Below are 17,006 nucleotides of genomic sequence, written 5' to 3'. Positions count from 1 at the left end.
TAAAAACAGATGCTTACATACATTATTTGATATGTACATGTTATGCCATTAACAATTGAACATTCAGTCAACTTAAAAATGAGAAACAACTGCTTTCAGTTATGGCACACCATGATAATGACAGTAATGAGAAACAAGCAAACAGCATGTTACCAGATGCAGAATAGGAGGAGAGATATGTGATACTATAGCACCATACATTGCTTTAAAGGGATGCAAATATGGTGATACTATTTAAATAATAAATTACTTTGCCTAGATTGAAACAACAAATTCGTATATAGGCTCCCTAAATGAGAAGCGATCTTATTCAATGACTGGAAATTATCAAGCAAGTTATTTTCCCATGCATTCAATCAGGAACTACTGCCTCTGTGCAGCAAGTGCAGGTCTGCTGCAGCCTAGTTATTCGGCACAGTGTTCACTTGCATCAATATTTTCCCACGAGACTTAACTGCTGTTGTCTGTTATATTCGAATAGAAACAAATATTCACCAATTTTGAACAGTGAAGTACAAATCAAATAGCAAATACTAATCAATTCGATTTAAAATTTCAAATATTTGCCACACCTCTATTGTTTTATTTCTCCGCCCCTATGTTTGTGACGCATGGCTCCTGTTGGTCGTTAGCCGGAATTGAGAGAATGTATCATTTGTCTCAGTGTACCATGATATATTCATGAAAACCAGTAGCTGGCTAGGTGTTTCAATGATTACTTGGTACTGCACTAATAAAATATGGAACTGTCCTAGTATCCTGAAATCAGGCTACTGGGACAATTGGATAATTATGGGGCCCTTCAATATATCGAAACGAAAATGTGTATAACTGCTTGCTGTAATATTTCAGCTGCACGTCACAGCAATGAATGTAAGAACATTTTCTAACACAAAGCTGACATTCTTTTTAATCTTCCATCCACTCAAGTTGCACCCAGTGACAAAAAAGCTGCAAATATATATACAGGGTGTGCCAGCTATCACGCAGCACGATTTAAAGAAAGAGTAGGGGGAAGGGTGGCTATCGCTGAGGCCTCAGGATTTGGACGCCTGGCACCTTCCCACTGGTCCCCCCGAGAGACGGCGCCTCATATTCCAGTCGTTACTACAATTTTTACAAGACTCAAAAATGATGAATAATATTTGAACCTCCTCTTTTACCCCTCCCTCCGCCCTGATAGATTCATTTCCTGGGGGCGGAAACTTTTTATGATTATTTTAATAAACGTTCTAACAACAAAGAAAGAGGAACGGCGTTACGCGAAGCCAACCTAGTGCTTATTGTTTCCAGTACAGTGGAGTAGCCGCCAGTAATTTTTCGTTACTGAGATTTAATTATTAATTGTGATTATTTATCTAACTCGAGAAGTACTGTCCTAATTATCAAAGCGTCAATGAGAAAATTGTAGAGCAACATGAAAAACTCCCGATACAGCTTTCTGTTGCTCAATACGTGCTACATAAATGTGTTCTTCCGAGTGTGAAAGAAGCCCGCGAATACACGCAGAATTGCCGCACGACTGGCCGCTCGAGGCACTTTGCGTGTATTCGCGGGCTTCTTTCATGCTCGGAAAAACACTTATGTAGCACGTATTGAGCAACAGAAAGCTGTATCGAGAGTTTTTCATGTTGCTCTAAAACTTTCTCACTGACGCTTTGATAATTAGGACAGTACTTCTCGAGTTAGATAAATAATTACAATTAATTAAATCTCACTAACGAAAAATATAGTGGCGGCTACTCCACTGTACTGGAAACAATACGCACTAGGTTTGCTTCGCGTAACGCCGTACCTCTGTTTTTAAATCGTGCTGCGTGATAGCTGGGACACCCTGTATATTTTACCAATAAAAATATGCCGGCCACTCTTCTGCCCTCTCTGACTCCCCTCTCTGCAGCACAATGCCACTTTTCAAAAATGCAATGTAGCACAGGCTAAGCATGGTCACGACATCAGTGGTCACACGTGATCACCTATATGGAGGTAGCAAGGCTTGGGAGTGGGGTAGTTGGTAATCCATCAGTATAGCTGAAGCACGAAACTGACACAGGGTACAGGGAACCAGACACAGACAAGCACTTGTCTGTGCCTGGTTCTCTGTCACCTATGTCAATTTGCACTTCAACTCTACTACATATAGAGGTACTTACAGAAACAACAAACAAATTAGTAAAAAATAGGGGGAAAATGATGGTCTATAACTGTCACAGAAACACCCAACATAGTAGCTCCACCTTTACATATTCCTTACGATTGTCTTGGAGGCTTTACCAAACAATTCTTCGAAGAAGTGCACAAATTATCCAGCAGTTAACATTTTCCAATAACTCTTTTGATCTTGCAGGCTGTCATGTTTGGCAGGCACCATAAAAAAAATTTAAACAGCAGTGATAGCACTACTCAAATGCAGACTAAGCCACACACAGATTATGCAAGCTGCTCGGTGTCCGTGCCACACAGGCCACAGTGCCACCAAAAAACTTTGCTAGAAAGGTTACATAATAATCAGGCTAAGTAAAGCAGGTGGGTGATCATAGGCACATAAGCTTCAAAGGAAGTATGAAGCGCATGAACCTTACATGGCAGCCTTTTAACATAGAATATTGTCACTTCACAGCATTTTGTTTTGAAAAGGGAAGGGGAAAAAAAGACCTCATTGCACATGGATACACAAAATTACTAAACACAAAGAAAGTATCTTAATGCTAAATCACAGCGATTACAACTTCACCCCACTGCCTTGAATATATGAGGTCTGTCCCAAAAATTTAAGCCTGTTCACTGCTCATTGCGCTGCTCACTATCCCAGTTTGCAGTTTCTTCGCTCGACCTTACCACCATCGCTTCTGAGCAGCACAAAGACCATTGGATTCCCTCCCTTATAGACTTGCTTTCTGGTTCATCAGCACAACCAACTACTCCCATGTTGTGTCGTCAAGCTCACCATTTCGCCATTCACGACAACCTGCTTCATCAACGCTTTTATAACCCCGACGGGCGCCAGTGGTTGTTAGTAGTACCTCGCAGTCTCCGTTCCGAAATATGCGCAGCTTTCCATGCCAATCTAGAGTGTGCACACTCGGGAGTTTTCAAAACTTACCAGCGCCTTCGACAGCGGTACTACTGGCGAGGAATGTACAGCTACGTTCAGAAGTTCGTTCGCTCTTCCCCCATGTGCAAGTCCTGAAGCGTCTGAAAGATTGTGTGTGCCGGGCATGACCAAATTCATTGAACGAGGGGCGCTGGATTCTGCACCACGATAATGCCCTTGTGTACTATGCATTGATAGTGTGAGATTTTTTTGCGCGCAATTTACTGGAACATCCTCCTTACTCACAATTTAGCCCCATGCGATTTTTAAGGCGAAAGCCTTATGTCTCATTAGCGAGTCGACTGAGCGAAAACACATTGGCAACACGAAAGGTACAAAAAGGGCTACGAACCCTCGACCTACAGTGGCAATCGAACCCATGGCCTTTGGTGAGAATTAGGCTACGAACCCTCGACCTTTGGTGGGAGTCGAACCTACGACCTTTGGTGTGAATGAAGCTGAATTCAGACACAGTTAAGACAGAGTTAAGGCACTCGAACCCACCACCTCTAGTGGTAATTAGGCGAAGCTAATTCAGGCACAGTTCAGATAGAGTTAAGGCACTCAAACCCTAGACCTTTAGTATGAGTTGAAGCGACCACCATTGGTGGTAATTAAAGCAAGCAAGTTATTAAGGCACACGTAATTAAGAGAAGGTAATTAAGACACTCAAACCCACTACCTTTGATGTTAATGAAGTTAATTATGGCACAGTTAATTAAGAGTTAAGGCACTCGAACCCACGACCTTGGGTGGGAGTCGAACCCGTGACCTTGGGAATTAAGACGGATGACTAAGCAAAGTACACTAAGCAAATGAAGGGGGATGACTAACAAATTAAGAGGATGCACAAGCGAATTAAGAGGATGAGTAAACGAATTAAGAGAATGAGTAAACAAATTACGAGGAATGACTAAGCAAAGTAGACTAAACGAATTAAGGGGGATGTGTACATCATGCATCCTTCTGTAATGCTTCGGAACTTGGGCTTTCGCCTTCAAGTCATCTTAGGGATAATATAAGAGACCCTGCGAGTTTTTTTTTTCCTCCCAAATGCAAACTGGTCTCCCGAGGGTCGCATTTCGGGGATGTGACAACAATTCAAAAGGCAATGACATGGATTGTAAAGCACTTAACAGAAGAGGTCTTCCAAGGGTGCTTCACCCAAAGGAAGAAGAGATGCAACCAGTGTATTGTGTCTGATGAGGAGTATATTGAAGGTGGCCACATTGATGTATCTGAAAGTATGGGAAATCACTTTACTACTATACTTGTCTATACTTAGACAAGTCCTCCTTTTTACCGCCCCCCCCCCCTTTTTTTTTTGTGAACAAGGTGTGATGCAGGTAAAGAATGGACTGCAAGAATGCCAGTGTCTCCAGCTGAAATGCTACTCATGGTCAGAAAATATAAGACCTCTTGGCATCTATGGAAAAAAGACACACACATGGTAAGTCAAAAAATTTTGTTTAAGATATTTGGAAATTTGAGAATATATCCAATGCTACCAACCATTTCAAATGTTACCCTTTGGCTCGAGCCACTCAAGAAAGCCAGTTTTCCTAAAATGAAATATAAAAAAAAGTGTTATTGAATGTCACCCTCCTCATAATCAGCTATAAATACCAAATAATGTAATCGTACAGTTATTGGGCAAATTGACGGCAGAAACTAGAACAATGTTACGTATACGATAATGAGCATACCCTTGGGCAGGTGTCAATTAGCCTTGTATACTACTTACTGTCAGTGCCACACAAGCACCAGTGTCGGCAAAATACTTAGCTGAAAAAATTATATAAAAATCAGGCTAAGTAAAGCATGTGGGTGATTATAAATAACACAACACAGAATGGCAGGTCTACATTTTTAACTTGATAATTTTATTTCATTGGCTGATGTGTAGAATGCACACATCCACATTCACCAATGCTAAAGAAAATGCTAATCTTTAACAGCTTGTAGACCATTAGAAGGCAGTGTTGCATTTATGCATGCAGCTAGTTTTGTTGACATCACATGACTGAAAACAATTGTTCTGATGAGATGTTTGGAACTCTTATTAAAATAACATTATTTGCATCCATCCCAATAACAAAAGTAATTTCTAAAGTTGTAGGTTGCCTTACACAGAAAAAACATTATTTTCAGACACTCTGCATGTTCATATCTTCAGACATACGCAAACTAGAGTTTTTAAACTTGCATGTCACGTTCTTTGCATTCCATGTTCTACAAGAAAGTGCAAATAACCTAAACATTTCATATCTGTTACAAGCATTAGGATATGATTATTCGAATGTAAAAGAAAGGTGTTGCCATCTTCTGACACTTATTAAGGGGGGACATATGTCTTAGAAATAAAAACAAAAGAACCTACTTTTCATTTGCTATTTCTTCATCTACACACCATGGCGCCCCTGTTGGAAATAAACTAGCTCAAAACGACATGTCATTGAGGAAAAAACACTGTATTTATACTTTATATGACTATGAAAACACTGAAAATCACCCCTTTTGCACCATTTGCCATTCCAAAACCTCTTATCAAAGCCAGGCTATCTTGAAAGAGCATCTTTCTGGCTAGCTTTCCTGTTAAAAACGATCTTAAATGCTGCTTCAGAAGAAAGCTACCTGGTTTATATAACTTGAAATGTATATTTTAGCACTCTTCGTTTTTTTGCGTTTTTCTCAAAAAATTTTACTTGGAAGTCGCAAATTTTTGGGGTGGCACTGGCTCTGCTACTCATTCAACTACCCCAATTTTTTTTTTCCTGAATGCTAGAGTCTTGTGCAGAACCACTATAATATAGTGTTTTAGGACATGGCAACATTTTGAAATCTTTTAGAAATCCCAAACAAAAATTCACACTACTTGTTGCTACGCTAGTTGGGTCATGCTTTTAACGCGATAGCTTGAAGGGCCCCGTGTCGCAGCAAATTCGGTGTCGGTGTGGGCACACTGGCGTCGTTGGCGGAAATAATCATCCCGAACAACCCGAACCGCACAGGCCCTCCGCGTGGCCCAAGGCATTAGTGAATAAAATTGAATTTCTCAAAGTAAAATCTGTCAAAAAAATCGCTAAGTACGACTTAACCACAACCTACAGACGTGATAACGTCGGACTGTAATTTGAATATACGAGGAAACAATTCAGTTGCCGGGAAGCCTGATAAGCAGCCAGGGATCTTTCAATGCTATCGCGTTCCACTCTTGAAGCTCAAGCGTCCTCCAAATTTTTTATCAACGTTTAGGACGCGAAATATAAAGGGAAAAAATTGACAGGCACAGAAAAGGGCACAGTAAAGTAAAGGCACAGAAAAGAGCATCTTACTTGTGAACACACAAGTAAAATGCTCCTTACTTGTGCTTTTCTGTGCACAAGTAAAGCATAGAAAAGAGCATCTTTTCTGTGCCTGTTAGGGCAAGAGACGGTCTTTTCTGTGCCTCTCAATTTTTTCCCCCCTTTATAGTTCGCATCTATAAAGTCGATAAAAACGTCGAGAAAAAAAAACTGATAAAAAGTTCACACCTTCAATGTTGCAACTTCAGAATTTCATGACTTCGTCTAAAATATAGATAGAAACATAAAATGTCAAGCTGCACTCTTTAGACATTCAGAAACATACCTGCTTAATTTTAGCTCTCTTGCTGCAGCACATACTTTGCAACTCATCTCTCAAATTTATAACTCAAGAATTAGTTTAGTTCTTTTATAGGATTGACTTAGAAAAAAGCTATTTGCATATTTACAATCTGTACAAAGGATTCAATATTTGATTGAAAGCTTTAGGTGTCTAGAGTAAACAAAGATTTTTTCCCCAGATCCCATGTCCGTCCTTGAAATTAAATACTTTTTTTTTTTTTCAGCAGTGCAAATATTCTGATCTAGCTGAAAATCTGGGGGAGTGACAAAATGCATTTCACCATGTTGGTGGTTCAGCAGATACACAAGATGCCTGAAAAAAAAAATCCTGTCATATGCCTTAGAATGCAACACAATTCAGGCAGATGCAGTGCCCGGTATGCCCATTCAAAAGGCCACACACTAAAGGGGCACTGAAACACTTGTTGGACACAGGAGGAAAATACCCCTGATCTGAACACAATGCTGCTGTGAACATGCAAGCCCAATATTATTTCTTTGCATGAAGCAAGGAGCCAACAATCTCCCCTCCCCTGCGGCTTTCAAGGCCTTCGACCCGATGTGGTGTCAGCAATGACCAGGCATAGCCACCTAGGTAGGGGGCACACCAGGCACATGCTTCTGCTGAAATTTATATGTACCAGAGATATCTGGCATAATATGACGTGCGTCAACACCTGCCTTTAGTGATTCGTTGAATTGGGTTGTACACAGACTTAATAATAAAACTTCCAAACATCTTGTCAAAATATATTGTCAAACAACAAAATTAGCAAAACTTGCAGATGCGATTCTTGAACTTCTTGTGGTCTCATGTTTATTTAAAATCTGCATATCTTTCCCAAGCAAAAATAAAATTGGATCCGTGAATGCATGTATGCTGTACTATCGGCGTCAAATGAAACGAACAGTGGAGTGTGTGGCGCTAGTCTAAGTGAAGGTATAGTGCGCGCCATCCAGTCATCACCATTGACAGGCGCGCACATCCGGTTTTGGCGCTGCGCGATCCCCCTCTACTGAGATATTTTCGCTTCTGGGCTGGAAAGGGAGAAAATAATATTGCTCTTTACGGCGCATACTGTCGCACAGGGCGCCAAAACCGTAAGTGCTGTCGGCGTCAAATGAAACGTGCACGACGGTACACGCCGAAAGCGCTGCAACGCTGGAATATAAGCGAAGCGCTGCAGGTTTGGGAGTGAAACGGCCAAACTCGCTCAGCACACACACGCCGACCACCATTGCGGCTACCAGCGATACCGCGCTGCGCAACATTGCCCATCGAAAGAACGAATGCCGCGTACAAGCGGCAAACCGCATGAGCGAGGATATCTTTAACGATGACGATGCAAACTGCACCACACGCACCGCCATGCACGTTTCATTTGACAACGTAACTTACAGTTTCAGTCAGTGGCGCACCGACGAGGGGGGGGGGGGGTGTTGTAACCCTCCCCCCCACGCGTCCAGCCCCACCAGTCCAACGTGTACCTTCAGTGCTCTGTTCACATTGTCATTACACTTCAGGACATGGCTTGAGGTCGAATTTTCCTGATTAGGAAAAACTTTATGTCACTGTCTTGTATTTATTCATTCACTCTTAAATTACTTTGAGTTAAATGCTGCAGAAATAAACATAGTTATCACCCTTGATGTCATTATATTATTGTAGTTATTAGGCATTTTATTTGCTGTTGGATTTCTCTGGCTAAAGCAAGGAAATTGCATATTATGCAATCAACGCACCCTTGGCAGAGCTCCTGGGTGCGCTACTGGTTTCAGCGGGCAGTGCAACAGTATGCACCGTAAAGAGCAATATTATTTTCTCCCTTTCCAAACCAGAAGCGAAAATATCTCAGTAGAGGGGGATTGCGCAGCACCAAAACCGGATGTGCGCGCCTGTCAATGGTGATGACTGGACGGCGTGCACTATACCTTCACTTATGCTTGCGCCACGCGTTACGCTGTTCAAGTTTAATTTGACGCCGATAGTACATCAGGCAATGACAAAATAATACCAAGGAACTTGAAAATATTCACCACCTACCCTTGTTTTTGGTCTGCTGCCACTTTTTCACCTTTTTGGTCTACACCTCTTATGCCTCACAAGTGAAATTACGTTGCTAGAAAACGAAATGACTCGTGAAACCCACCTTTACTGATATGTGGTGCATGCAAGACTAGTGAAAGTCTATGCCATATGAGATATTAAAAATGACTAAGAGTAGCTTTATTTTAAGAAAACAAGCATTAAAGGGTCTTGAACCACCCCTCGGGCTTGGTGAAAAAATACAGTCTGCGGATAGCATATGCTGCTGCGAACATCTCAGCCAAATTTTGCAGTCGTGTGCGGCACATGGAACTCGCAAGCGAAGTCACCCTTTTCTCGAACATTCTTTTTTCAACAGAAGCCTTTTCCTCACCCTTTCTGGGTGCTATATTTCATCATATAGCATACTCTCATACACGGCTACTATTGGCCAATAGCTGACATCAATCAAGAAGGGTTTTTGGATCAGTGCACTTCTTACTGTTACTGTGTATATTTATTGACACAGTTTAATAAACAGACTGAAGTAAGTGAAAATCTGCTTTCAAATTTCAATAAGAATTACATACTTCCAAAAGAAGCCGACCATCCTGTGCTCATGCTCGGCTGCGGCCGCCACGTATGAACTAAACTTTATCCAGACTGCTTATTGGCGTCATTGCTGTCCGGTCTCTCGAATTTTATGATATTAGAACACTCAACTAGCCTCAAACCAGACGTCAGACCAGACATATGCTTGCCAGCGTGCACTCCCTCCTAATCGCTCCTGGCTAGACGCCTTGGCCGTCGCGCATGGTCCGCTCGCTGAGGAAAACTGCATTTGACGCTTCGTAGGCACCAAAATCAGAAATGGTGGTGTCTACGTGAACATCCAAAATCAAATTTGAATTGCGCGCCACAGTGATGTTCAGTAGATCACGCGTTGTGGCCACGCCCCGCTCTGCTGTAGCCTTCGCAGTGCAAGTCATCGAAGAAGGAGTGAAAGCACTGCAAAGGTGACCTTTGATTGCGAGTAACTCCACTTCTGCTGAATGCATTGACGTACTTTTTGCCGCAAAGTATTTCCGAACTAAGTCTATTTTAACTTCAAATGCATTTCTCAACTTCAATAAAAAGTGGTTCGGGCCTCGTTAAGTGTTACAAGTGTTGAAAAACAAACTTTGGGGAACATTTTTAGCAATACACTGCCTACTGAATATACTTTATAAGCTGGTGAGGCCACGCAAGATTTCTACAGAGTACCAATTAAAAGCAACCTTACAAGTCCTCCCCTCCAAAACAATTAAATATGTTGGAAGTTTGTTCAGCCTTCTAGAATTCATTTGCTCTAAATCACATATAAAAAAGAAAGGAAGAGGTTCAATCTGTTTTGCTGTCTCATGACAGGCTTGTCAGAAATGAATGTCACCTTCATAAGTAAAAATGCTAAATAAAAAAGAGAGAACTGTCACATTAAAGAGTTGCAGTGTCCAGCAACATGACACAGCAGAGACCTGTAAAGACAGCTGCACCACACTATGCAGTAGGTGGAAGTTCAATGAGCCAGTTGTCACTTGGAACAGAATGATGGCACCATAAAGAACAGTCGAATCATGAAGCTTTAAATGTTATTTTACCAACAGTTTCAAGAACACTCTAGTCATCTCAGCAGGTTAAAACGGCCCTGAAACACTTTTTTGAACCTATTTAATAAACATTGCCGATCTGTTAACAAGGCTCCTGTGAACATGCGAGCCAAATATAAGCTTGCTCTCACATCTGCAATGTCGTCATCGAAAGCTGATCGAAAGCAGTTGGCCGACCAATGCTATTTGGCTTATTTCGTGATCACGAGAACATTCTCAGTAATACATAATTGCTAATTTTAAGTTAAATAAATATGTCTGCGATCTCAAAATGATAGAAAAATCATTTCATCTTTTGCACTCTGCGTAGCTACGTCTGCTGCACGTGGCCTCCGAGATGGCAGCGGCGTGCTGCGTAGCGTAGTCTACCGCGGCCGCCATGGGATGCTGCGACGAGCCCTTTCACTGCCGTGACACTTAACTTTTGGCTGGGGCTTTGCCCTCTTGGCTTCTCTGCTGCGTAGCTTCCAGTGCAATAGCAGAGACGAAAAGAGAGAGAAAGCCAGGTATCGGTGCGATAACTTATAGTTGAAGGATTAGAAAAATTTTTGTGCCATGAGATTCGTGGGACGACATACTTTCGAGGCCATTCTATGATAGAAAAGTGTTTCAAGGCCCCTTTAAATGTAGTAGTTATACCCTCAAAACTGTTCACAAAATAAATTTTAGTTTCATAATTCAACAATGCTTCATTGTACCACTGGTGTATGGGTGCATGTGTGTGTGTTACAGCATGGAAAGGTAAGTGACTTGATGTGTGCATGGGTTGGCTGCACTCAGACTTTGCTTTGTATTGCCATACATAAGCCCAAACTTCGCTTTCATTATAGTCACAACTTATCAAGGGTAGAATAAAGGCTCCAAATGATGAAAATGCATGATGTAATGTTTCATCCTTTTCCCTCTCAACATCTGGCAAATATGAACATGAGACTGTCATGCAGACTAGAGGTACACGACATCATCTACCTGAAACGCTGAGAGGCCTTCGGAAATTCCTTCGCCAATGCCCCAGACTCAACCTGGCCTTTGGACTCATGGTAGTTAGAGTCAACTGAACAAAAAAAGAATATAAAAAAAATTTATGCATCCTGCTGCTTCACTATTAAAGTCAATGCTAATCTTTGGCACCCAAAGCAATTTTCAGCAGCTACTTGGCAGTGTTTGGTAGCTATTCAGTAGAAAATTACAATGAAACTGTGCCCAAGAGCCTATTATATTAAAACAACAAAATAATATTTCCCAACTCTGAAAAACCACTTTCCCACAAAGATTGCTGTGCCAAAGACTAGCAGTGACAAAATATCCAAAAACTAAGCAAACCAGAAACCACACGAAGCAAAATTATGAGTCATGCTTTATGTACTCTGCTACACTTATGCAAAAAGAATAACCAGGTTGTATATCAAAAAGCTACAAAAGCTGCCTTTTTAATTTTGTGGGAACATGTTGCAAGAGTATACCTGACAAGAACGAATGTACTATTATAGGTGTAGTTACACTACAATAGGTCAAGCCGCCAAAACACATACAACTCATTCAGCATTCATCTAAAAATTATAAATAATTACAAGAGATTTACTTAATCTTTTTACTGTTTATTCACAAAATGAAGACAAACACTGGAAGTCTTAGCTTCAAGTTTAACGAGGCTTACTTTAAAAGACATCAATGCTGACAAAAGTCTTGTCATGCACAAACAGCACTACAGATACAGTAAGCACAGGCTAAATACAACAGAATCAAGAAAAGAATTACCACAGTTAGTACAATCGGTAACCAATCATGCCAGGAGCATGAGAATCCTGTCCTTGCACCTTGGGCTTCACCTATATACAAACAGCAGAAATAGATCAATGCCAGCAACCACAATGTTGTACAATTTGGACAAGGTGATGCCACAAAACTGAATTCACCATGAACTTCTATAGTAACATGCTGGTTCTCAGCTAAAGAAGCTACTAGTCACTTAAAACTGTATCAGATCTTTGTTTAACATGCTCCTAATGGTGAACATCCAACACAGCCATTATGCTATTATTATAGGTTTCCTTACCTAACTTTTTGCCAATGAAGAAAACATTTAAACCAACTGCACTTTGATCTAAAAAAAAAAAAAAAGTTGGCTTCAGGCACTCTGCTCATTTCTGCTTAGAAGACTGTACATTAAATTAAATTACATTAGATTAGCAGAATACTGTGCATAAACTTTCAGCTGTTGCAGGTGCCCACATGTAATGCAGAATTGAGTAATGAAAAAATATGATGAGAACTGTGCGTGCATGCACATACACACGCAGAGACACTCAAATAAACAGCCATGCACTGCTGAAGCAATGCAAGAAAACACAGAAGAGGAGCAGCAAGACAATAAAACGGACTTGTAGGATCAGTTATGCTTGAAACACTTATACATACCATTTTTCCCGCATAACTTGTGCCAAAATTTAAAAATTTGCATGTGCCAGGTAGCTGGACCGAATTGGGCAAAATACACAAAAAATTGTCTAGCTTTCTCCAAGCAACGGGAAACAACATTACCTTGGTTCTGTCCAGCTACGTGGCACTTGCCTATTTTCAAGTTTTGGCATAAGAAACGTGGGACACATGGTATGTACCACTCAATTTCTAAGAGCGACATCAAGACAAAAGAGTCAAACCATAACGCAATCACCAGAAGTAGGGATGGCAAGAGGGGAAAGTTAGGTGCTGTTCGCTGTGGTTACAAAGCGCATTAAATGATGGGAAGAGAACAGACATTGCCATGTCTCGGCCACTCCATGTCCATTAATTTCTTCCGCTGTGTAGCCACTGTGATGCCTTTAGTAGCATCTACTAGTCGAAGCTGGTAGCTACTACAATGAAGTGCCATGAAGCCATTTTTACACTGAGCAAGCTGAGCAACTCCTTTAAATATGCGCTACAGTACAGCAAGTTGATCAAATCTATAGCCCTGATGGATGTTCAGGTCTTTCACTGCCCCAAAAACTCAGTACAAGGCCACCATACTATATCTAAATCATAATGAGACATTTGCTTGAATCTTCACGAGCTTCAGTTTTGTTTCATGGACTGCAAGCACTTAGTGTTGCCAGCAATATTGCAGCATTAGTGAAAAAAAAACATAGCTGTACACATACTACAAGCAAGATCAATGAAAACCTTTGCACACTCACATTGTTGCCTATAACCTGGAGGTACTTAATTTCTGACACGCGGTAACAGCTGTAAGGCATTGGTTGTGATGTTTATGATGCATCCAGTGTTGGATAAAGAGAAGTGCCAGGTATACATGACTCCTTCAGCTAAACCATTGGCTCATTTCAATTGAAATTTAGCATGCAGGTAGCCTACATTTTGTGGTGGGCTCAGTTTAATATCACATTTGCGTAAATAATTGCCTCTTTCGTCCACACTATAAATTAAAAGTGTGCATTGTGTCCGTAAACCATACTAACGCCAATTAATTTCACTGCAACAGAAAAGTGGTGCTATATGTCATTTGCTGCATTGAAAGGTGCCTTTCGCTGTAGTAATGATAGGTGGCATGACTGTTCCACCGGGGAAAAATCGCAATTTTAATTTTTGTATTGGCGTCACCACAGATGACACACGCGTTTCGTCTGAGATAAATCCAAAGTGCAAGTAACGCATGCAAATGGGGCATTAAACTGAGTCCACCACAAAATGCTACCTCTGTGCAAAATGAGCCAGCAATTTAGCTTGAAGAAATATGTATACCTGGCACTCCTATTTAGGCAACACTCATTACATCCACGAGAAACATGAAAGGGAACACCCAACCTTGCAGCTGCTGAGCACGAGATCGCGGGATCGAATCCTGGCTGCGGCGGCCGCATTTCGATGGAGGCAAAATGCAAAAACGCCCGCGTGCTTGTGTTGTAGTGCACGTTAAAGAACCCCAGGTGGTCAAAATTATTCCGGAGCCCCTCCACTACGGCGTGCCTCATAATCAGAACTGGTTTTGGAACGTAAAACTCCAGAAAGAAGGACCCAATCTTGCATTCGAAAATTTGTACCAAAAATAAAAGTGCTCCAAGAGACTCAATATTCAATGGGAAAGCTACTTGGTGCATGCTTACATGTCAGATAAAAATACATGTAATGAGCAATCGTGTCGAGAACAAATTTAGTGTTCCTTCTCCTACAGCTCACAGGTATACGATATCTTTTTAAAACAGTCCAAAGGTCGCCATGGGTACAGCCAGAGCTGCTGTTGAGCCACATCCCAGCACTCAAATGTTTGGGGAAGGCTGAGGATAAGAACTTTTCCCACCTCATCCCCAAACATCACATCATCTGAGCAATAGAGTATTGGGGATACACTATAGCATCTCCAGTGTATGGTATACAGTGGCCTCTGGTCAAATGCACTGTGGCCTGAGAACTGTCAACAAAACCAGCGCATCAACACATTGCAAATATTTAGAATGTTTAGCCAGTGACAGCTTTTTCTTAACAGAGATGCCAAAAAAAAACCCTCGATTTCCTCATGGCCTTTGTGCACAGCCCAAGAATGAATAGGCCCAATGCCTACGTCACAGAGGCAAGTCCAAACTGTACTCCTTGTTTCTTAGCTGCAATAGTCGCAGTCAAGAAATTCAGCCTTTTTTCCCGCTTTTGTGAGCAGCTGAACTATGATGGACAAATATACAAACCAAAAAGTACGAAGTACAATGCCTCTCACAAGTAACTCCAAAATGTGATTTCGAACCACCATTTAACCAGTCATCAAAGAGGATGTAGACTCTAAATTAGGTACACAAGTCAAAGTCATGTCAACATCAAAGTAAGTGGCAAAAGCGGAAACAAAAGGACACAATCGAGTTAGGCCTAGCTTGTTTGCATTTCACTTGCCAATGACTGTGCATACATATACCATATTACTATCAAAATTGTCATATTAAATAGTAATCACAAATTATTGAAGCAGAAACAACCACACATACATGAACAGGATAGAAAGGATAAACAGGAATAAACACGAGAGCAGGTGAAGCCTATGACCACAAGCCTACATATTACGAGTGTACTGTTTGTCGCAAGAAAAACTAAAATGTGCAAAAAAAAAAAAAATGCAGGTGCTTCAATTCACACAACTCGCCGTTTGCATATTCCCTTCTACAGAGTTATGCATCCTCCACTAAAATATGAAGGACACCCAAGACGGTCGCACCATAAACTGCTACTATTCAGTTGCTGTGTATAAACAACAGCCAAAGCTTTCCGACTTTCCTCAAGACCCACTCCATTTCACTCTTGATTGAATATTTAATGCAACACATTGAAGAAGCATTAAAAGGCAGGAGCATTGCTGCGAATTCATAATTAAAATAGGGTGGATACAAGGGAAGAATAAAAAACACCAAGGATGTGCACTGTACTCCCAACAGTACTAATCTTGCCCAGTTCTCTGTTAAGAGCATAGCACAACCTGTCCGCTTTCCAATGTTCTTTGTGTCCTGGTTGTGTCACACTGCCTATTTGCATTTTGAATAGAACACCAGCAATGAAAAGCTCCCCTATTTACAAGACTGCTAATAACTTTGAAAAAAAAATTCTTAGAAAGCTAGCACAAGAACTTTCATATTACGGCCTACAACTTTAGATAAAACATTCTCTCCACTATGACCATGACTATTTTCTGCCTGAACCTCACATATAGCCATTTGGCTTTCACAATCAATTTCATTTTATAACACACTTAACATCAGCACTTGTTTATCTCATCGGAAAATAAAAAGTATCAATATCGTGTATGAACCCAGAAATGGATGAGTGGGCCTAAAGCAACTAGTGTACCATTTGGACTTACCAGAAAAAGGTCAACCAAAAAGCAGGGTCACCAATGTAGAGATTGCTCTTTTAGTTCTTATTTTCAATGAGCTCAACAGCCATCCAGTCACGTTTTCTGACCTAATGCTTACGCAGCCAGGTTTGTGCACAACACTGGCCCTAAAGAATTTTACATAAATAAGTACCAATTTCAAAAGACTTATAAGCAGAGCAGTCTGGGGGAATTAAGCTGCTGCATGAGGTTTGGTCAAACACAAGCCTGCAGCATGGAAGAACAAAGACTTCCTCCAAAACTTGTACTGAAGTAGCTTTTCATATCAGAAGGCTCATATCAACTGCATTTCAGACAACTTCAAGGCAAGGTAAAAGCTTAGAGGTGAGTGAGTTGTCAGAACTCACTCCTAATGGCAAGAACCTTACATGCATCTAATGTCTCATGAGGCCATCGAACACTGCAGATAACAAATAGAAATAATGCAAACATCTTCAGAGTGTTCCATGGAAGCAGAGTAAAACATTTAACAGAAAAGATGGTGCTATATATATATATATACACACACACACACACACACACACACACACACACACACACACACACACACACACTATCAACTGTGTCTAGCATGTCATCTTTATCTTGCTTTTCTTGTGGTTCATAAAAATTCCTATAAGAGAACTTCAGATATTTGATGATTATTTGATGTTTATATGTTTTGACTTCTTTTGGAAATCTTTGCTATATCAAATTATTAATATGCTTATTACTTTACCACTTC

At 40.9% G+C, this 17,006-nt stretch overlaps 1 long non-coding RNA gene across 2 annotated transcripts; it reads right to left on the bottom strand.

Annotated features, from left to right (window-relative positions):
* Nucleotides 1-3,579: 3,579 nt before the first annotated feature.
* Nucleotides 3,580-13,761, bottom strand: LOC125946792 (uncharacterized). 2 transcript variants are annotated; one of them, XR_007467886.1, is made up of 5 exons: nucleotides 12,470-13,761; nucleotides 12,172-12,242; nucleotides 11,383-11,467; nucleotides 4,607-4,656; nucleotides 3,580-4,520 (listed from the first exon to the last, which is right to left on the bottom strand). It is a non-coding gene; the product is annotated as an uncharacterized LOC125946792 (long non-coding RNA). The 2 variants fall into 2 exon arrangements; XR_007467885.1 differs by lacking the exon at nucleotides 12,470-13,761 and having other exon boundaries at nucleotides 12,172-12,453.
* Nucleotides 13,762-17,006: the final 3,245 nt, after the last annotated feature.

This window comes from Dermacentor silvarum, chromosome 1 (genome assembly GCF_013339745.2).
Source record: "Dermacentor silvarum isolate Dsil-2018 chromosome 1, BIME_Dsil_1.4, whole genome shotgun sequence".
Lineage (NCBI taxonomy): Eukaryota > Metazoa > Arthropoda > Arachnida > Ixodida > Ixodidae > Dermacentor > Dermacentor silvarum.
The sequence above is the reverse complement of the archived record's forward strand: the minus strand, read 5'-3'. Positions and strand labels throughout refer to the sequence as shown.